The sequence below is a fragment of the Loxodonta africana genome, chromosome 3, assembly GCF_030014295.1.
Source record: "Loxodonta africana isolate mLoxAfr1 chromosome 3, mLoxAfr1.hap2, whole genome shotgun sequence".
Taxonomy (NCBI): Eukaryota; Metazoa; Chordata; class Mammalia; order Proboscidea; family Elephantidae; genus Loxodonta; species Loxodonta africana.
The window spans coordinates 151,303,101-151,324,453 of record NC_087344.1 but is presented as its reverse complement, the minus strand read 5'-3'; the positions used below and the strand labels follow the sequence as shown (position 1 = coordinate 151,324,453).

The window sequence follows — 21,353 nt, the reverse complement described above, 5'->3', positions numbered from 1 at the left end:
TGTCTTTTGATTTCTTGCAGTAGTGTCTTGTAGTTTTCCTTGCATAGGTCTTCTACATCTCTGGTAAGATTTATTCTTAAGTATTTTATTTTCTTGGGGCCAGTGTGAATGGTATTGGTTTGGTGATTTCCTCTTTGATGTTCTTTCTGTTGGTATAGAGGAATCCAACTGATTTGTGTATGTTTAACTAGTATTCTGATACTCTGCTGAACTATTAGTTTCAGTAGTTTTGTTGAGGATTCTTTAGGGTTTTCTGCATATACGATCATGTCATCTGCAAATAGAGATACTTTCACTTCTTCCTTACCAATCTAGATGCCCTTTATTTCTTTAGTACTTAGCTTTTGCTGAAAGCACCATTCTTCTCTGGTTCTGGAGGTGTGAGTAGGCTTTGTGGCTGGCTGTTTCTCCCTGGGGAAGCTGTAGCTGAATGCTACCACCAGCCCTCCCCAGTAACTTCCAGGAATGGTTCCTGAGGCTTCCAGGCAATTCAGTTCCGGCAACTCCTCTCCACTTCTGAATCATATCTCCCTCCCCCTGCCACTCAGTCTGATTTCTTTGACTTTGATGTTCAGGGCTGCTAGCTTGTCATAAATATAAGGGTTTCACTTGTTTTTTCAGGTCTTGGTTTTAAGAGGTATCACCGGAAGGGTCTGAATACTCGGCGCCATCTTGGCCCCACCTCCAAGGTATGCTATTTGATCCACAGGGTAAATTAGACACAAGCACTTATCTTTTGCTGAGAGCGCTGTTCTTCCCTTATTTTGGAGACGTGAGTAGACTCTGCAGGTTGCGCTCTCTCTCTCTCACTGTGGAAACTGTATCGCAGATGTTACCACCAACCCCACCGCGGCCCTATCAGGGGATCAGGTTTGAGGGGTGCTAGTGTCTACTGAGTCAGGTCCGGTAACTCCTCACTTCTGAACTGTCACTCTTTCTCCATGCTGCTCAGTCTGATTTCTTAACTTTGCCTTTGATGTTCAGGGCTCTTTGCTTGTCATATATATTATTGACTCACTTGTTTTTTTGGATCTTTGTTGTAAGAGGGACCACCAGAAGCATCTGACTACTCCACCATCCTGGCCTCACCTCCCCCCCGTCAGTTTTAGACATAGCTTTTGCAGGGAAACGGCTCTGCCATGGTGTTCGGGCCATCTACTACATATCTGCATAGGCCATGCAGGTCAGCGCCCATGTCTTGGTGGAATACCCTGCCCTACACCCAGGAATATAAGATAGATGGTCTTGTGAGGAGCTTGACATTTTCACATCTGCCTCTCTTTCTTGTGAGGAGCTGCCACTAGACAGTTTTTACATCCACCTCCCTGTTTCTAGTGAGGTGTGGAATTTTCCACCTAGCTCTCCTTAGGGCACTGCCACAGGATATAAAACACCTTGGCTGAAGCAAGGCATTGTCTCCTCTGCAACAGTGTCCTAATAATTATGTTGCACTCATCTGGCCCTCTTTTAGTGTTGCCTGATGAGACAGCCATGAGGGGTTGGCAACTTTGACAATTTTTCCTTTTACTGCTTGTGTAAGTAATAAAGTATCTAAATCCAAAAAAGAATTTTTTTAAACCATCTGAATCTGTTATGCTTTGACTTTACTTTCTCTTGTGCTTGACATCTTGTACTCACTTTGATTCTTGCTGAACCTCCATGCATTTTCAGTTTTCTTTAATTCTGCGCTCATGGGGTTATCAAGAATGTGGTATGTAATGAACCAGCAAGGAACTGCAGCGGACGTATGTATTGTGCACATTTCCTCTTCTTCATGCATGCTTCCTTTCCCATTGAACTTCACTTACAAAACATATATTCAAAGTTAAAATCATAAATAATTCCAAGACGATGACAGCAGAACATTAAATCGAGTGTGAGAATTTTGAGCGTAGGGCCATCTGTGAGTGTACAGGTCACATGCCCATGAAGTTGGCCCTGTATAGGGCCCAAGGCCAGGCGCCGATAAGAGTTCAAACACCCTCAGGGAGTAGAGAAGCCGCCACAGAACACGACTGCCAAGAGAACCAGAGCCTGTGGGAGATGACAGGTGGATAATACCTTCGCATACAGCTTTCACTCTCTTTCAAAGTCCTCATTTACTACTAATTGAGACGTGTGGTCTCTGACTTTATCCATTATTTCAAACCAGACGTAGTCAATGACTTTGGGGCTTCCATTTTTTAAATTTACCTGGGACCCACAGTCCTCAGGAGCAGGAAGAGATTTATTCTTCACAAGATTTCCCGCTTCAATAACTCCAGCTCCTGTTGAATTAAATTCCAGACCCCCAAGTCACATGAAGACACTCAGAGATTGGTGGTCAGTTTCTGGACAGTCAAAGCATTTTGTTTCCTTGTGAGACTTCTATTCCATTAAAGTCCTGCAATTTATACCCATTTCTACATTGCTTAGCTATTCTTTTCCACAGAGAAATTGATATTGATATTGCTGTGGAGTTGCAGCCTACCCAAAAAACCCCATCGCCATCAAGTCGATTCCAATTCATAGTGACCCTATAGAACAGGGTAGAACTGCTCCCTAGAGCTTCCAAAGAGCTCCTGGGAGATTCAAACTGCTGACCTTCTGGTTAGCAGCTGTATCACTTAACCGTTACGCCACCAGGGTTTCAGCCTACAGTCAGGCAAAAAGGTACAGAAAGAAAGAAAAGAAGAGAATGTGGATTCCAACCAGCCTGTGAAGACATCAGTTGAATTCAGTGGATGTACAAGTAAATTAGCTGCACTCCCTTTATGCTTGAGAATTTCACATACCAAAATCAGCTTAAAAACCTAACAAAAGAGGTGTGAGGTGGGAAAAATGCCAGGATTTGGAGATTGGAACACCAAACTTGGTAAAAGGATAAAGACCTGGAATTCCTCATTGACCTAAGAGTATAACAATGGACTCTCTGGTAGGATCACTCTGGAAATATATAGCCCTGGGCCTCATTCACAAGTCCCACCAGTAGGCTATCATGTTGTGGCCTTGTCCTGAGTGTATTCATGCGTCTCTGAGCTACATCTTCCCAGACTCTGGGGGACCAAGAACCTGCTCCATCTGCGTCACCCTTGACACATGTCTTGGGGTAGAGTTGGACCTCAACTCAGAGCCATGTTCTCTGTGGGTAAATAAGAGGGTGTCTGCCATAGTTTCTAGAGATTCCTCAGGCTCTCTAATAATTCTCTGAAGAATTATTATTGGCTGTGTTTCCTTGGGACTTAGTGGGTTTTTTGTGCCCTTGGCCTGAGAGATTGCATTAGGAGATTCCATCACAGCAAATAAGTTTTTACCCCCAGGTGGGGCTCCTTTTTTACTTTTCAATAGGCAGTTTCCCTGTATGTGGTATGGGTAGCACTGGTAGTACCTGAGATAATTTTAGGCAGTACAACGATGAGTGATGAGTATTTTAATATGAATAAGTATGTATCTAATTCCATACACATACCCAACATGCATAACAAGCACATCAAGCCCATTTTGATGCCTTCTTTGTAGAGATGAGAAAGAGCGTTGGTATCACAAGCCTGGTGGCAGCACTTCATCAGATGCCCTTTCCACATCTAAACTCTCCTCAGACTTCTTTCCTTGGATGACAGCTGTCCTGCTTGTTGTCTTGCTCCCGAGTGCTACATCTATTGCCATATAACTTCCCCAGATACCACCCCAACACACCTGTGCTGACATGAGATCCTTTAAGTGACCTTTTGCCTTGGTTCTTTGCTAAAACAGCTTGAGAGATTTTTTTTCCCCCTGAAGCCTGAGGCATTACATTTGCCCTAGTTTTCTATCCCCAAAGGGTTTGTTACTTTTTTTTCAGGCTGATTGACATTTCCTGAGTAAGCTGTAAACAACTTGATGTTTGATACTTTTTGTCTGGCCCTGAGCTGCTTGCAGTCTGCCCCGTAATTAGTATGCACCTTGCTGGATTGGTCAATACACCAGGCAAATGCAGTGACTATAGGCTATGCAAATAGAATATCTGTATGCTAGTATGCAAATGGAGTAGCTGTAGGCTACTATGCAAATGAAGTGTCTGTGGCCTACCAAGAGGGGATTGTTCAATTCATGGCCTTGGTGGGAGGGCCATGCCTTGAAACTGATGAGGAATTTGTATATATACATATATACATACAGTAAATCCCCCAGAGGTTTTTTGAACAGGAAGAAGCAGAAGGAAGAAAGAAGAGAGAAGGAGCAGAGAGAGAGAGAGAAGAGGTAAAGAAGTTCTTAAAAGAGCTGTAACACAGGTCAAGGGTTGTAACACTGAAGGTGGTGACAGGCCTGGAAGGGGCCCAGCTGCAGAATCAGTGGTGATACACAGCAGAGCCAAGAGGAGCCTGTCCTGAGGGGGCCAAGAGGACCCTTGAATGGCTGAGAGGAGCTGAGAGAGATGTCCTACACTGAAGAAGGGAGACTTGCCTACATGATTCCTGATCTTGCCCCTGAATTGCAGCCTGTTGATCCTGATCCCGAGTTGTACCCTGTTACTTCCTTAATAAACCACTAAACTGTAAGTATGGTTGTATGTGGACATGGGAACAGATCATTGACCCCAGAAAAGAAGTAGAGGGTGCCGTGGGAGGGATGGCTGGTGTCAGAATTGGTGAAAAGTTTGGAGGGTGGAGGTATATCTGCCTGCCACTTCATGGAAATCAGGTTTGGGCTGATCCTGCTCATTGTCCCCCTTAAATTCTGAAAGGTTCTGACACCAGTGCTAGTATTCCCAACTTTTTACAACATCCGTGGCCCCTAAAGCAGCCTCTTTTTTTTTCTGGCTCCAGTTTTGAAACAGGCAGTCATGGAAGGGTTATTAAGGGTTATTAACCATCCCATAATAGTTGTTTTTTCAGAAACGCCTACCTTTGCTACATTTTTGTTAAAACTTTTACAGCACTTCACCATGATTAGTCAAATTCCCAGATTTCTTGTCTTCTTTTGGCAGGAGATCAAGGTGCAGGCGCACTGACTCTGAATCTATCCACTATATGACCTTCCCGGGTTGGCAGTAGCCAGCCATCGCCATTTTTTCAGGGCTATGCGCAGTATTTTTAGAGCCCTGTGCAAAAACCAATTCACCAAAATTATGTGGACTGAGCATGCATGGAAAGACTGAGGATCCTCCCCTCACTGTTCATACATATGTATGTCACTCCCTATAAGAGGAACAAATCTGCCCTGGGTCAGGGAGCTGGCAGCCTTAGGTCAGGAGACTCTGTCTATCTCCCAGTTTGCAACTGTGAAGAAAACTTTCAACCCTGTGTCTGGCTGACTTCAGTTTGCTAGTCTGCTTGACAGGAAGCTATGAGTTGGTGGTTTCAGTTTCCTCTTCCCCCACCCCTTTCCTCAAGGCCTCTCTTACCTCCTTCATGGGCAGACAGCATTAGCTCTCTCTCTGCCTCAGATTTGCACCTGACTTGCATGAGGAGATTGGCAAATTAGGAAGATCCCTTCAGCTGCCCTCTCTTTCAATGCTGGTGGAGACTGTAAATGCTGTTGTTGCTAGTTGCTGTCAAGTCGATTCCTATTCATCACGACCCCTTGTGTGCAGAGTGGAACTGCTCCATAGAGTTTTCAAAGCTGTGATCTTTAGGAAGCAGGCTGCCAGGTGTGCCTTCCAAGATGCCTCTGGGTGGATTTGAAACACCAACCTTTGGGCTAGTAGTCAAGCGTCTAACTGCTTTTGCCACCCAGGGCCTCGGGGAATTTAAATAAATAGGACATTATCTTCTCACTGTCGGAAATAAATTTAGATTTTTCCTTCTCTGAAAATGCTGAATATTAAACTATAGAAGAAAACCCTAGGTCTTGTGTTGGCAGGTGTGGGCAGTTTGCCACCCCTTCCCAGGGTGTGTCTTCACCTCACTCTCCTTCTGAGCCACAGTGTCCTAGTAAATTGAAATACCCTGGAATCCTTCTTCACAAACTAAACTGAGAAAAGGGAAGAAGGGCCATGGCGCCCCCTGGTGGCTACTGCGGGCACAGCACAGAGAGATCTGCAAGACCCCAGCAGACGCTAGGGAGTGTAGGGCTGGGAGACAGGGGAGAAAACAAGGGCAGGGTCAAAGAAAACCAGCTAAAACATGAAGGATGCCAAGTGATTGTTCACGACATTGAACTACAAGCCGTGCATCCTACAGAGTGATACAGCTCGATGAAGAAGAGCTGTGAACTTTTCTCCCCAGAGCAATAGTTTTCCTTGCCCAAATATAAAATACCTGAATTAAGACCGAAGTCCATTTTCTATGCCTTTCCAATGAAAAAAAATGGCTTTGCAGAGAGTTTAAGGGCTTTCCTGAGTCAGAGCTTAAGGTCTAAGTTATGCTGTGGCTCCTGAGGGAGGAGTTTCCAACCAAAAGGAGCCTATCGACACAGTGGCTAGGAACTCCTTGGATACTGGATTCCAGGCATATCAGATATTCCAAGGTTATTACAAAGATCTTTGATCTGGTCTGTGGCTAGGGGCACTACCTCTGGGAAGGCCTCCCTTCCAGTCCTGGCACCACTACTTGCCTTCTGTTTGAACATGGGCCAGCTCCTTTAGTGTTTCAAGTCTCATATGAAAATAATAGTATTAACTGTCTCGTAGAGTTATTGTATAGATTAATGGGATGATATAATAATACACATAACATAGTGTACGGCACATATTAGGTATACCAAAGAAAATCCAAACCTATTGCCATCAAGTCGATTCCAGCTCATAGTGACCCTATAGGACAGAGTAGAACTGCCGCATAAAGTTCCTAGGGAACACCTGGTGGATTTGAACTGTGGACCCTTTCGTGAGGAGCCTTAGCACTTCAGTGCTACGCCACCACACTTTGAATATCAGGTATAGGAGATAGGAAATAACATCGAAGATAAGTTTTTCCCCTTAATTGTTCAAATATAAGAAAAGAGTACATGTTTCTGCTTTGGGCTATAATGCAGTAACAGAGATGGTAATTACTTTTCTACCTTAAACCACTATAAGACCAGATAAAATATATGTGAAAGAGCTCTCTGGAGAAACTGAACCACAGGAAGTGTAGGACAGAGCTCAGACTGAGCCCCTAGGAGTGTGTGCTCCCACCAGCCTGAATGGAAAGAGCATCTAACACATGTGGTATGAAGGAGAGTCTTCAAAAGCGTAATACCTCAACACTGTGTCCACATTAGCCTTAGAGTAAGGATTTTCTGACCCCACCAAACAAAGCTTAAAAACAGCCTGGAAGGAATCAGACTGTTTCCAAGCAACTTAATGGCATCCTAGAGCAGAATCCAAAAATATTTAAAGGATTATACAAAAATATATTTTTAATACTTAACGTAAAATTCTTAATGTCTGGCATCTAATAAAAATTTTTAGGTATGCCAATACTGGAGTCCTGGTTTCAGATGCTATGATCCATAACCATGAGAAAAGTCAACAGAAATAACCTAGTTGATAGAATCAATAGACAAAATATTTAAAAAGCTCTTATGAACAGACTGTATTCCTTCAGAAAAATGGAGGAAAGCATGAGCTTGATGAGGAGAGAAATGAAGGACATATATATATGACTCAAATAGAACTTCTAGAATTGAAAAATACACTAAATGACTTTATCAGTTAATTGGACAGTGTAGATCATAAATTATCTAAAATGAAACCCAGAGGGAAAAAAGAACTAAAAAAGAAAAGAACAGAGCATCTTTGACCTGCGAGAAAACATCAAGTGGTCTAATGTCCATGTAACTAGAGTCCTCCCAACAGAGCAGCTGGAGTTACAGAAAAAGAGTTTGAAGAGATAACAATAGTCCCAAGGGGAAAGGTCCTGGCCCCTCCTTGTGGCCGCTGTGGAGACAGCAGGTTAGGATCTATCAGTACAACCTGAGGGGCCACCGCATACCAAAGAGGATAGCAAAGAGGTGGATCAAGGGTAGATACAAAGAAAACTAGGCAATGTGCAGGACCTTAAAATGAGAAGTTGCAATGCCTATGGCCTGAGCTACTTGATGGTTAAGAGCTCAGAGCTTCTCTTCTCTTCTCCTTAGCATGGAATATTGCCCAGTTATAGCTGAGCCAACACTGAAGGCAAGGTTTGGTGTGTTGCTGATGAGGAAGCTGAGATTTGCAGAGGTTAATGGATTTCCTTGGTCTCAGGACTGTTTAGCACTAAATCACGTCCAGTCCTCTCAGTTGCTGATGCTTCAGAGCATGAGCCATAGAGATGGTTACATGTGGGACGATCTTCAAGTCTGTTAGTCCATCTGCTCAGCTCATGAAAAGGGGAACAATGGTTGGTCATTTGCTTGAAAATTGCTCCAATAACATTTTTATAATCTTACAGTGAAAGGACTGTAGAACGTGACTCAAACTCCAGAATCTTTAAAGAGTGATGGTACATAGGAGTACATCAAAAGTTAAATTCAAATAACAAACATTCTACATAACAAAGAAGTTATTTTTATTTTGTATGTATTTTTTAGCAAAGTACTCTACTATATGCCCAGTAGTTTGTAATGAAAAACAGTAGTGCCCTGATCATTTTCTACATTCCCTGTTCTCCAGAGATAACCAGTTTCAACCCATATAACCATTTACCTCTAAAGAAACATTGTTAGGCCTTGATATTCCAGTTTTCCACTCCAGGCCCTGCAGACAGCCTGCAAAGGGAAAAACGCTGTGCATATGGGTGCATGGGTGCACCACCTGCTAGTCAACACTAAGGAAGTCCACAAGGCCCTTCACTTGGCTTCCACTCACTTGCCAATCAACTTAATCCACTTCACGCGTCCACACAGTGAAAGGAAACTTTGCAAGAACAAATGCCAGGCAAGCAGCTTTAAGGTTTATCGGTGGAACCGGCTTCTCTGGTGGGACAGGAAGCGATGGGAGGCTCCTGAGTGAGGAGCAGCGGTGGTCCACACCCAGCAACTGAAACCGCTGCTGTGACCGCCCAGTTCCTCTGCCTACCATTCCCTACTTCCTCACTTTTTCTTTCCAATTGTCTTCTCTGTTCTTTCCAGTCTCTCCTCCTTCCTCAGCTATTTTCTGAGGGTTTCTGGGACCTCAGTTCCTGAGGAGGAGATGTGAGGAAAAGGGTGCCGGGCAGGAGGACAGCAGGGATCTGCAGCAGCTCAGGATTCCTCCTTGGGGGCCTGAAACCTTTCTAGCTCCTGAATGAGGATCAGAGGCGGGACGCCTAAAGGGGAGTAACAAGTTTCATTCACAATTTAAGGTGTTTTTCCAATCCTTCACTTAAAGGAAACACTAAGGTTCCACCGAGACTTGAACTCGGATCGCTGGATTCAGAGTCCAGAGTGCTCACCATTACACCATGGAACCACAAGCCTTTGCGACGGTATGCGGTATGCCGGTAATCCACTGCCCTGGGGCAGTAGATTCTGACTCATATCTATGATGATTTCTGTTAAAAAGAAGAAAAAACCTCTTGCTGTCCAATGGATTCTGACTTCTAGGGACCCCGTATGAGCATCTCAATAGAGGTGTGTGAATCTCATTTAGCATCCATAGTTTCCACGACTAATCTCAAGGCAGTCCTCTATCAGACGGGACTTGATGACCACTGACCTGTGTGAGTGGACTCATCCATCTTGCTTTCTCTCTGCACCTCTCTTTTTATTGACTTCTATCATTTCATTCGTATCTTAGGAAATTGAGGTAAAATCCACTTTGGGTTTAGAGCTATAGCACAGCTCTTTAAGTCTGTGTCATAAATCACACAGTGGCCTCATTTACCAGCATTCCCTGCCCCAAGGTGAAATTTCTGCAAACAACAGTGTTATTTTCCTTTTCATTGCCTTCACCCATTACTCATTGCCCAAGGAGGGCAGATAATTGTCAGGGCACGACTTGGGACTTCCGGGGTTCCTTGTCCAAATAGCATCTATTGCACTCCAAAGCCACCACGGCTTCCCACGTGTAATGTAGAAAGGTGTCTCAGCAGTGTTTTACCTGGGGAGTGAGTTCTGCAGGCAGGAGAACTCTCATTTTCTTCTTTATAGATTTCTTTTTTTGGTAAGTTTTCCTTACGAAAATCATGAATTTGTTAGATATACAACAAAAAACAATTAACCTTGTTTAACATTTATACACTCTGACAAACCAGACTAACTTCATCTGCTGTGACTCAAAATCGACCACGTGCTGTTGAGGCTATAAGACAGGGCTCTGACACTTATTCAGCCCCAGTCTGTTTTCTGAGAGCTTGGCCATGTCCATTACATTCCAATTTCTATATATATCATGACCTAGGAACTTCACAGTTTTTTATTTGTTTTTTGAAGTGCAGTAAAGATTTAACTCCATCCAAAGAAATTCATCTTTGTCCTTTGTTTCTCAGAGATAACTCGAAAAAAAAAAAAAACACTAAGCCCCTGGCTCTCAGGTTGATTCTGACTCCTAGTAACTATAGGACAGGGTAGAACAGCCCAGTAGGGCTTCCAAGGATGGAAATCTTTACAGACACCCCTTCCTACATCTTTCTCCCTCGGAGTGGCTGGTGGGTCAAACCATGGAGCTTTTGCTTCGAAGCCCAGCACTTAAAACCGTGTCTCCAGTCCTCCTTGAGATAAATCTAAATGCTTGGAACTTGCTGAGTAATAGAGGTGCCTTTGTTTCCTATAGGCCTCCAGACCACACTTGAGGGTTTATGCTAATAAGATGACTCAAGTGGGAGCTGGCAAGGCTAGAAAGAGGACCTTCTTTCTGATGTAGGCCAACCGAGGGCGAGGGGTACAGAGGTTGGGGAAAACTTCATTCAGTCATGCCTAAGAAATGAGGCTCAGAAAAAGGCTCTGAACAGAAAAGCTCCTCAGGCTTCCTTGTTGATGGAGACAACTATGCACACGGAAGGGTAATTCAGCCCTTTTTGAGACAAGGACTCGCCATGTTTAGAATCTTCCCAGTCCTTGCCCTATGTGTCTCTTCATTTGTATTCTTTATGCTTTAAAACTGTAATTGTAAGTATAGGACTTTCTGTGAGTCATTCCAGTCAATTATGAAACCCAAGGGACTAGTGAGAACCAGCAGGTCAGAAGTGAGGGGAATGAGCATCTCTGAGCTTATGGCTGGTATCCTGAAGGGGTAGAGGGAACTTCTGAGTATGTAGCCAGCGGGTCAGAAGTGAGTGGGTCACGAGGACTCCCAAGGTTACAGCTGGTGTCTGTGCCCTTTACTTGTGAGGTCTGCTCTAGCTCCAGAAGTTTAGGGTCAGTGGAAGATGCTGCATGTGCACCTGGTGTCAGAACAAGTGTGGAAGAGAATTGGATTGATGTAGGTAGATTTGGGTTGATCAATAAATATTTGGGGTTAGAGAAGTTGGAATTGATTTGGGCTTTTCCATCATGTAAATATATCAAGGTATCCAGGGACACCCATTTGTGTCACAGGGTAGGTGTATCCAAGTTGCCTTACAGTATTGTCTCATTATTTCATTTATGTGCACAAAATACCATAACACTAAATATGTGCATAATAGATGTAAACTTTGTCTTTAAATTATACACATAGTTTCATATCTTACAAAGAGATTGTTATCATACATTCCTTTGGCACTCAAAATTACCTCTTCTTCCTAAGGCTAGTTTGTGCCTTTGAAAAGTGAGTTGAATCGCTTGGGCTAATGATTTCAAAATGGTTAGACTGCATATAAGACATTTAAGAATGACCTGGTCATGCATACACGTAATGGAGTTCTACGTGGCCAAAATGTGAGGGTCTCTATGGACTGCTGCTGAGTTATTGCTAGGATAGTTTATGTGAAAAAAAGGAAAGCAAGAAGTGAAAAAATGTATACAGTATTCTACCTTTTCTTTAAGAAAGGAGAGGATAGACGTGTTTGTACTCATTATTAATACTTGCTGATTTTCAGGAAGGATAAGCCAGAAGGTAATAAAAATGTTTTCATCTAGGGAATGTGGTTTAAGCGATAGAAATGATGGTGAGACTTTGCTAAGTATTATCTTTTTTATATAGTTTTGATTTTAAACAATGTGATGTTTTGCATTTTCCAAAAAAGAAGAAAAAGAAAACACTACAATTGATGAAAAGAAGTAGAAAATTTTAAATTGAACCATATGTCAAAATGATAATACAATCACACAGAAAATATTCATGTGAATTTTAAATGCAATCCTCTGACTGTGATCCATAGAGGGGTATGTTCTTATGTCAGAAGCATCTGCAAAGAAATTTTGAACTTAACTTTGTAGATTTGTTGTTGGTAGTCATATTGATGGAATAATTTGGAAACAATTCTCTGTGTATTTTAGAATAGAGCACATGAGTAAATGTATTAAAAATTGGAATCAGGGTTATCAACATGAGAGAGGAGATAAAAATATGGACTAGGGGAAGTGGAGGAAGAACCTCTTGGTGTTGGATTGGGATTGAAAGTGTCAGTATAAGCTCATGAATTAAAAATGAATATTTGCTCACTATGTCCATTTACAGAGTTTTTTTTTTAGAAGCAATGCTACCTAGTGGCTACATCTTTGTTGTGAATGCCATTCTCCACCAAAAGAACCAGATTCCTAGGAGAAATGACTGATTTTGGAAAAGGAAATCACAAGTTGAGCTTGGAACTTCTTGTGCCAGAAAGGAAGAATGTGCTTCTTGATTCTTGGAAGCAAGTCAAAAGATCATAGGAACCAACTTGAACAGATCCAAACTGGTCCAAATTGAGACAATTTGAGCATCAAAAACAATAACGGTAATGGATAACAACACATTGAAGTAAAAACAACAAACTACGAGTTCATAGAATCTAAGATTGGGGAGGGAAGTGCTATAATAAAATAAGAATGCAGAGGGAAGCTCTAAATAAAAAGCCCTGCCTAGAGAAAAATGCACTTCCACTGGTGAAAACTAGTTCCTCATCCTCTCAGATCATGGCAGTGTATTCAGATATTCCGGTGGCTTGCACTAGTGTGCAGAGAAGAAGAGCCAGAAGAAGGAAGTAGGAGGAGCAGCAGGGAGGAAAGAAGAAAAGAAAGAGAGAAACCAGGAAAAATTTAAGAACGATGTAGTGGGAAGAGAGGCAGCTGGACCCACTCACTTAGCAGTTTATGTCTATAGTTTCATTTACATATGATAACTGAATTCTCATTCAAGTCAGTGTTTGAATAGCTGAAGGTATAGTGTTAAAAGGGAGTCCATCTATAACTAAGGTATTAGTTTGCTGATAGACTTATTTCTATGTATTTGATGGGTTTTCTTTTTATTCTTTCAATTTTTTGGTTTTTCTATGACTGTATCTAGGAAAGACTTAGGGAGTAGTAGCTTTATTTTGGAGCCCTGGTGGCGCAGAGGTTAAGAGCTCGGCTGCTAAACAGAGGTTGGCACTTCAAGTCCACCTGCTGCTCCTGGGAAACCCCTCCAGGCAGTTCTACTCTGTCCTACAGGGTAGTTATGAGTCGGAATTGACTCGACAGAAACATGTTTGGTTTTTTGATTTTAGATTTATTTCTAGAACACAAAAACATGGTTAATTTTCCTCAAACAATATTATTGAGTGTTTTTTTTATTATGCAATTTTCAATAAAAGCTTCTCAATTTAATTAAAAAAATTATCATTATATTTAGTCATGCATGAATCAATTGCCTAAAGCACTGTTTTTTCAAACTCTTCTGCTGTCTACATGCATTACAATCACCAGATAGCTTGGTAAAAAGTAAAGATTCCAGACACACGGACTGGTCTTTATTTGCCTGCAGCAACAAAGGAAAAAGGAGAGTTAGGAATAAGAGGACAAAATAGAATGTGTGGCTAATTGCCTCCATGAACATACTGCCTCCTTTGCATTGAGACCAGAAGAAAAGGATTGTGCCTAGCTATACAGTACATTTTGAGCAAAGATTGTATAAAAGAATTCTGATCAAAGGGGAAAAATGCATGTTATGGATTGAGTTATGTCCCCACAAAAATGTGTGTATCAATTTGGATGGGCCATGATTCCCAGTGTTCTGTGGTTGTCCTCCATTTTGTGATTGTACTTTTATGTTGAGAGGAATAGGATGGGATTATAACACTCCCCTTACCCAGGACTCACCCCTGATCCAGTGCAAAGGGAGTTTCCCTGGGGTGTGGCCCACACCACCTTTTATCTCTCAAGAGAGCAAAGGAAAGGGAAGCAAGCAGAGAGTTGGGGACCTCATACCATCAAGAAAGCAGCACCAAGAGAAGAGCACGTCCTTTGGGCACCGGGTCCCTGTGTCTGAGAAGCTCCTTGACCAGGGGAAGATTGAGGACAAGGACCTTCCTCCAGAACCAACAATGAGAGAAAGCCTCCCCCTGGAGCCGAGGCCTTGAATTTGAACTTGGAACCTACTAGACTGTGAGAAAATTAATTTCTTTTTGTTAAAGCCATCCACTTGTGATATTTCTATTATAGTAGCACTAGATGACTGAGAGAACGAGGAACAGAATTTCAGATTCTCATGGTTCAGATTTTCTGGAACCAAGGAGACTAGATAAACCCCTAAAACTATTGCTCTCAGATCATCTTTAAAACTTCAATAAAAATATCCCCTGAAGACTTCTTAAAACCAAAAAATAGTTTAGCTTAACCAGTAAAGAATGTCTGCCTTGAGCATTATGCTCTTTTAGGATCCTTCTCTACAGAAACAAATTGACAACAGCAACGTAAAAGATTAGATACGAAACTTGGGAGGCAGTGAGTTAACGTTAATGAGGAAGGAACGACTCATAAAGGAGGATTGCACACCTGAAAGAATGTAACCCGTTTCACTAAATTGTACATGCAGAAACTGTGGAATTGGTATATGTTTTGCTGTACATATTCTCAACACCAACAAGAAATTAAATTAAAAAGAAAATGCAGATTCTATGGCCTCACGGCTATGAAATCACTGGAAGTGGAGCCCAGGAATTTCTCCCAAAAACACTCTGGTAATTCCAGAGCACACATGAATTAAAGAATCGTGTGGAGTTTTGTATAATAAATGGTTTGGGGAGCAAAGACCACATTCTTCAACTTATACCTCAATCACTAGAGTGTGACCTTTTTGAAGGCACAGATTGTAGTGCCATCTTTGTACCCTCAGACCAGAATCTGGCCCAGGACTAGAAAACTAGATGGGGGGTGGTGGAAAAAAACACAATTACTTACTTACAAATAGTTTTCCTTAGAGCCACTGAAAGGGCTAAACTATTTACCTAGTTCCGTTCCATGTTGAACGTATCACTAAAGCGATAAGTGCAATAACCACCCCTGCAGCATGTCTTACAAGCTGGGAAGTAAGTTCTGCTGTGTTACAGTGGTATGAAACATTTAGAAATAATATTCTTGTCACACTTCCCTATTTTTCTGGCATATGTGAGGAGCCCAGGCAGAGAATCATAACATCACTGTTGATCTGTGATATGCATGCTGGGCCTTGGACTGGGCACTGTGCTCACCACACAGTGGGGAATCAAGCAACTGAACCTGCAGAAAAGAGTAGCTCTGAGGTGGTATAGATACCCAGTGGTGGTAAAGATGTTAGCGATCATGGGCCTAGGGTCCCAGGAAGGGTGAGGATTGTGGGTAATAATCCGAATAGAGTTGGCAGGAAGCAGTCAGTAGGACCCTTAGGCCAGAGCCTGGATGAATCAAGAGCCTGTGATCTTCACCTACACCAGCTTCCTGTGCTCAGCTGACCTCAGCAGCGTCATTTGATGCCAGAGAGGAGTGGGACATCCAAGTAGGTGTGAAGCTGAGCAAAGCAATGGCAGCTGCAGTGGCCGGGATCTAGACAGAAATAAGAACGTGCAGAGAAAAAGGGGGAGAGAAGGGTGGGCAGAAGCAGTGAGAATCAGCCTTGATCTGTACACCACATACCATAAATGCATTTATTTAATTGTCAGTTCATGTTTGTTGGTAGAAATCTAAATTAAGCTTTTAACGGGAGTAAATGTAAGTATTGGCTTTAAGTACGGTGTTTATTAGTTGCTGTGGAGTTGATTATGACTCGTGGCGACCCCATGTGTGCAGAGCAGAACAGCTCCATAGGGTTTTCAATGCTGTGACCTTTGGGAAGCAGATCAGCTGTGTTCTGAGGTGCCTCTGGCTGGGTTCAAACTGCCTAGTTGAACACTCAGCTCTTTGCTCCAACCAGGGACTCCTTTAAAAAAGAACAAAATGATGGGGGTAGATCAAAGAAACACAGGAGTCGATTGAAAGAGCTCCTAATGTCCAAACTAACATAATTTTAGCAACAATATAAACACAGTAAGATTAGATTAACCCAAAGTACAAAATACACATTCACAAGTTCATATTAATATAAACAAATGATTGAATAAATGAATATAAATGCCCCCGTTGTCGTAAGAATAGATTAACGTCCCTTGCAGAAGAATCCCAAATACTTTTGGTACTCTGGGCTCAAAGAGGTGTGGTAAAAAACCCACTACTTAAATGTGGCTACTCATACTGACTTCCTTCCAAAGAAACAGCCTGGAAGGGGAGGGTGGGGGAAGAGCACCTTTACAACAAAGACCTGAGGAACACTACCTCAACCAGGTGACCAAGATTAACATCAACAGTGCTAAGTCATGTTGATATCATATGATGGAATAGCATTTTACTTCCCCAAACCCATACCCCAGTCTAATCATGAGAAAAACATCAGACAAATCCCATTGGAGGGACATTCTTCAAAATACCTGACCAATACTCCTCAGAATTCCCAAGCCATCACACACAAGGGAAGTTAGAGGAATTGTCACAGTTAAGAAGCACTTAAGGAGACATGACAACTAAATACGATGATGTATCCTGGAAGAAAAAAACGGTATCAAGCAAAAGCTAAGGATATCTGAATAAAATATGTACTTCAGTTCATAATAAAGTATCCATATTAGTTCATTCATTGTGTCAAATATACCATCTAAGATATTAATACCAGGGGAAACTGGTTGTGAAATTTAAGTGAAATTTCAGTGGTATCATCTCAACTTTTCTGTATGTATAAATGTATCCAAAGATAAAATGTTTATTTAAAAAGTTAAAAAAATAAAAGTTAAGTCAATTAAAATTGAAGAGGCTGTCTTCACAAAAGAGGATTTTTTTTGTGTGTGTGTGTGTGTGTGTGTGTGTGTGTGTAAGATGAGGAATTTATTCCTTAACAGTTCTGGAGGCTAAGAGCCCAAATTCAGAGTGTGAGCAGAGCCAAGCTCTCTGAAGGCTCTAGTAAAAAATCGTCCTTGTCTCTCTTTCAGTTTCGGGTATCCCCAAGCATTCACTGACGTTCCTTGGCTTGTAGATGCATCTTCATGTGGCCTTCTTCCCAAAAGAGGATTTTTTAATACCCAAAAGGCATAAGAAAAAATCTCCAACATCATCACTCATAAGGGAAACAAAAATTTAGGTCACCATGTGTCTTAGTCATCTAGTGCTGCCATAAAAGAAATACTACAATGGATGGCTTTCACAAACAGAAATTTATTTTCTCACAGTCCAGTAGATTATAAGTCCAAGTTCAGGGCATCGGCTCCAGGGGAAGGGTTTCTCTTTCTCTCTCAGCTCTGGAGGAAGGTCCATGTCCTCAATCTTCCCCTCGTCGAGGAGCTTCTCAGGTGAAGGGACTCCCTGACCAAAGGTTGCGCTCTGCTCCCGGTGCTGCTTTCCTGGTGGTATGAGGTCTCCAGCTGTCTGCTTGCTTCCCTTTCCCTTGATCTTTTGAGAGATAAAAGATGGTGTAGGCCTCACCCCAGGGAAAGTCCCTTTACCTTGGATCAGGGAGGTGACCTGAGTAAGGGTGGTGTTAAAATCCCACCCCAATCCTCTCAACATAAAATTACAATCACAAAATAAAGGACAACCACACAATACTGGGAATCATGACCTAACCAAGTTGACATAAATATTTTTGGGGGGACACAATTCAATCCATGATATTCCACCCTTTGAGCACCCAAAAACCACATCCTTGCAGCAAACAACTCATATCTATTCCAACATATCATAGCAAAAGTCTTAACTCCAAGTCTAAAATCCAAAAATTCCTCTTCATCTGTGAAATCTAGAATACTAATTATCTGCTTCTAAAGGTACAAGGGCAGAACAGGCACAAGCTAGACATTGCCATTACGAATGGGAGAAACTGGAGGAAAGAAGGGATAACAGGCACCAAGTAAGTCGCAGAAACACTACATTAGCCGTCAAAGCTTTGAAAATGATCCTCCGTTCTCCAAGACAATTTCCACAATAACCCTGCCCTCCTGCCTCTAGGTATTGGCCACACTCTCCGGATTCTGAATGGAGACCCCTCGACCCTGGGCTTCAACTCTGCCTCCCAGGCCCACTGGGACAGCGACTCTGCTCCCTCGGCTGTAGGCGCACCCTTTTCCTCAACCATCTGAGTGGCAACTCTACCCTTAAAAAACACCAGAGGCCATGGGTCCACCCTCTGAAACCTCTGAGGTCATGGTCATACCTTTTGAGACTGAGGCAGCTCAAATTCTTGTGTTGTCTCTTCAGCTTCTGCTTCTTGGTTTCTTGGCCTCTTGGCTCCTGGGCCTCACATTCGCATCTGCCCTGCTGGGGCAAGTGTTCCAAAGCTCTGTAGCTCCACCTATAAGTACCTGGAGGCACCCCACTCCACCAGGAAGCCTCCTGATCCCAGGCGCTCAGCTCTCTGGCTCCGTGGGTCGGCTCCAGCACCCTCTCGTGCTGGTCTCCAGGTTCTGCTGCTGTTGATTCTCTGCTGTTGCCCCTTCCTGCTGCTGCAGGTTCTCTGCTGTCCTGGTCCTCTGCTGCTTTCACAACTCGATCTAATCACAGTTTCAAAACCGCTTCCACATTTTCGGTATCTGAAAGAGCAGCATCCCACTCTCTCAGTACAAAATTCTGTCTTAGTTATCTAGTGCTGCCATAACAGAAATACTGTGGTAACACAAGTGGATGGCTTTAACAAAGAGAAGTACATTCTCTCACAGTCTAGGAGGTTACAAGTCCCAATTCAGCGTATCAGCTCCAGGGGGCAGCTTTCACTCTCTGTGGGCTCTGGAGGAAGATTCCTTGTCCTCAACCTTCCCCTGGTCGAGGAGCTTCTTGGGCAATGAGACCCTGTGTCCATAGGACGCGTTCTATACCTAATGCTGCTTTGTTGGTGGTATGAGGTCCCCAACTCTTTGCTTGCTTCCCTTTCCTTATATCTCTTGAAAGATAAAAGGTGGTGGAGACCACACCCCAGGGAAACTCCCTTTACCTTTGGTCAGGGAGGTGACCTGAGTAAGGGTGGTGTTACAATCCCACACTAATCCTCTCAACATATAATTACAATCACAAAATAGAGGACACCCACACAATGCTGCGAATCATGGCCTAATCACGTTGATACACACATTTTGGGGGGGATACAATTCAACCCATGACACCGTGGTATACCATCATAAAAAAATACCATCACCATCATACACCCATCAAAATGGGTGAAACGTAAAACACAGAAAATGAAGTAGAGAAAATATATTTCCTTTGGAGTTTTAGTATTGGAATAGAGAAAATATATTTTTCTAGTGTTTTAGTATAGCTGTATAAATTGTGATTAATTTCTAGTTTTTGAGACATAATTCCTTCTTCTAAAGTCTGTTTCATGATTGGTCCTTTAAAGAAAAATAAGGTAATCAATTTTTAGCTGCTGATTAAGCTATGTTCCTCTCCCAAGGAAAAAAATACCCAAAACCGAGGTAGCTGAACAAAGCTTACATCATCTTGTAAGAGAAACCGGGACGGCATGAAGAGACTTGAAGGACTCCAGGATGGCATGAAGAGACTTGCAGAACTTCAATAACAGATCACTTTATCATCGTGTCTACATAAAAGAAAAACCAACATTCCTGAAAACCTCTAAACCCTGACCTTCCCCCTATAAAAACCCTCCAATTAGTTGTCTAGGCTTAGACAGAATTTGAGAGAAATTTAATCCCCTCTTTCTCTCGTATGCCAGTGTTCATTAAAGGCCTCTTGCTGCTTACGTCCTCCTGTCTCACTATTGGCTTTGGGGCAGCCGGCTCAAATCCACGATTTGTGGTAACAAAACCACCAATTGCTGACAAGAATGTAGATCAATGTATCTCTTGTTCATGTTGGCACAGTAAAATAGCTCAACCACTCTGGAAAACTCCAAAACCCAGTGATTCCAATAATAGGGACATACCCGAAAGAAATGAATTCACATATCCACAAAAAGACTTGTACAAGAATTTTCATATCAGCCTTGGTCACAGTAGCCAAAACTAGAAATGACCCAATTCTTCATCAACTGTCTCTTGTTCACATGTTGAAATTACCCTCATCAATAACACCAAAACAACACACACACATGCATGCAGCAATATATCTCAAAAACCTTAGGTTGAATTAAAAAAAAAAAGACAAACACAAAAAAGTGTAGTTATTTATAAGTCAAAACTTATCTATGGACAGAGAAAACAGAATGGTGATTGCCTAAGAGGGAGTGAGGTAGGGATTGACTGGAAAAGTGTTCAAAGGATCTTTGTGAGTTAATTGAAACCTTCTGTAACTTGATTGAGGTAATGGTTATGTTTATCAAAATTCATTGGACTGTGTACATAAGAATTGTGCATTTTACTAAGCTCATACTTATCCATAATAATGCTAAATGTAAATGGATTAATGTACCAATAAAAAGACAGAGAGTGGAAGAATGGATTAAAAAGTAACATGAGTCTCTATGCTGCCTATAAGAGACACACCTTAGACTTAGAGACACAAACAAACAAAAATTCAAAGGATGGAAAAAAATATATCGAGCAAACAACAATCAAAGGAGAGCAGGTGTGGCAGTATTAATTTCTGAAACAATAGACTTTAAAGTCAAATCTACCACAAAGAATGAGGAAGGACACTATATCATTATTAAAAGGACAATATACCAGGAGGATATAGCCATATTACATATTTATGCACCCAATGACAGGGCCGCAAGATACATAAAACACGCTCCAACAGCGTTGAAAAGTGAGATAGACAGCTCCACAATTATAGTAGGAGACTTCAACACGCCACTCTCGGTAAAGGACAGAATATCCAGAAAGAAGCTCAATAAAGACACAAAAGATCTAAATGCCACAATCAACCGATTTGACCTCATAGACATATACAGAACACTCCACTAAACAGCAGCCAAGTATACTTTTCTTTCTACTGCACATGGAACATTCTCTAGAATACGCCACATATTAGGTCATAAAGCAAGCCTTAGCAGAATCCAAAATATCGAAATATTACAAAGCATCTTCTCTGACCATAAGGCCATAAAAGTAGAAATCAATAACAGAAAAAGCAAGGAAAAGAAATCAAACACTTGCAAACTGAACAATACCCAGCTCAAA

General features: G+C 42.1%; 1 non-coding gene across 1 annotated transcript; it reads right to left on the bottom strand.

The window, feature by feature from the left end:
• Positions 1-9,241: 9,241 nt before the first annotated feature.
• TRNAQ-CUG (transfer RNA glutamine (anticodon CUG)) lies at positions 9,242-9,313 on the bottom strand. Its single transcript has one exon. It is a non-coding gene; the product is annotated as a tRNA-Gln (tRNA).
• Positions 9,314-21,353: the final 12,040 nt, after the last annotated feature.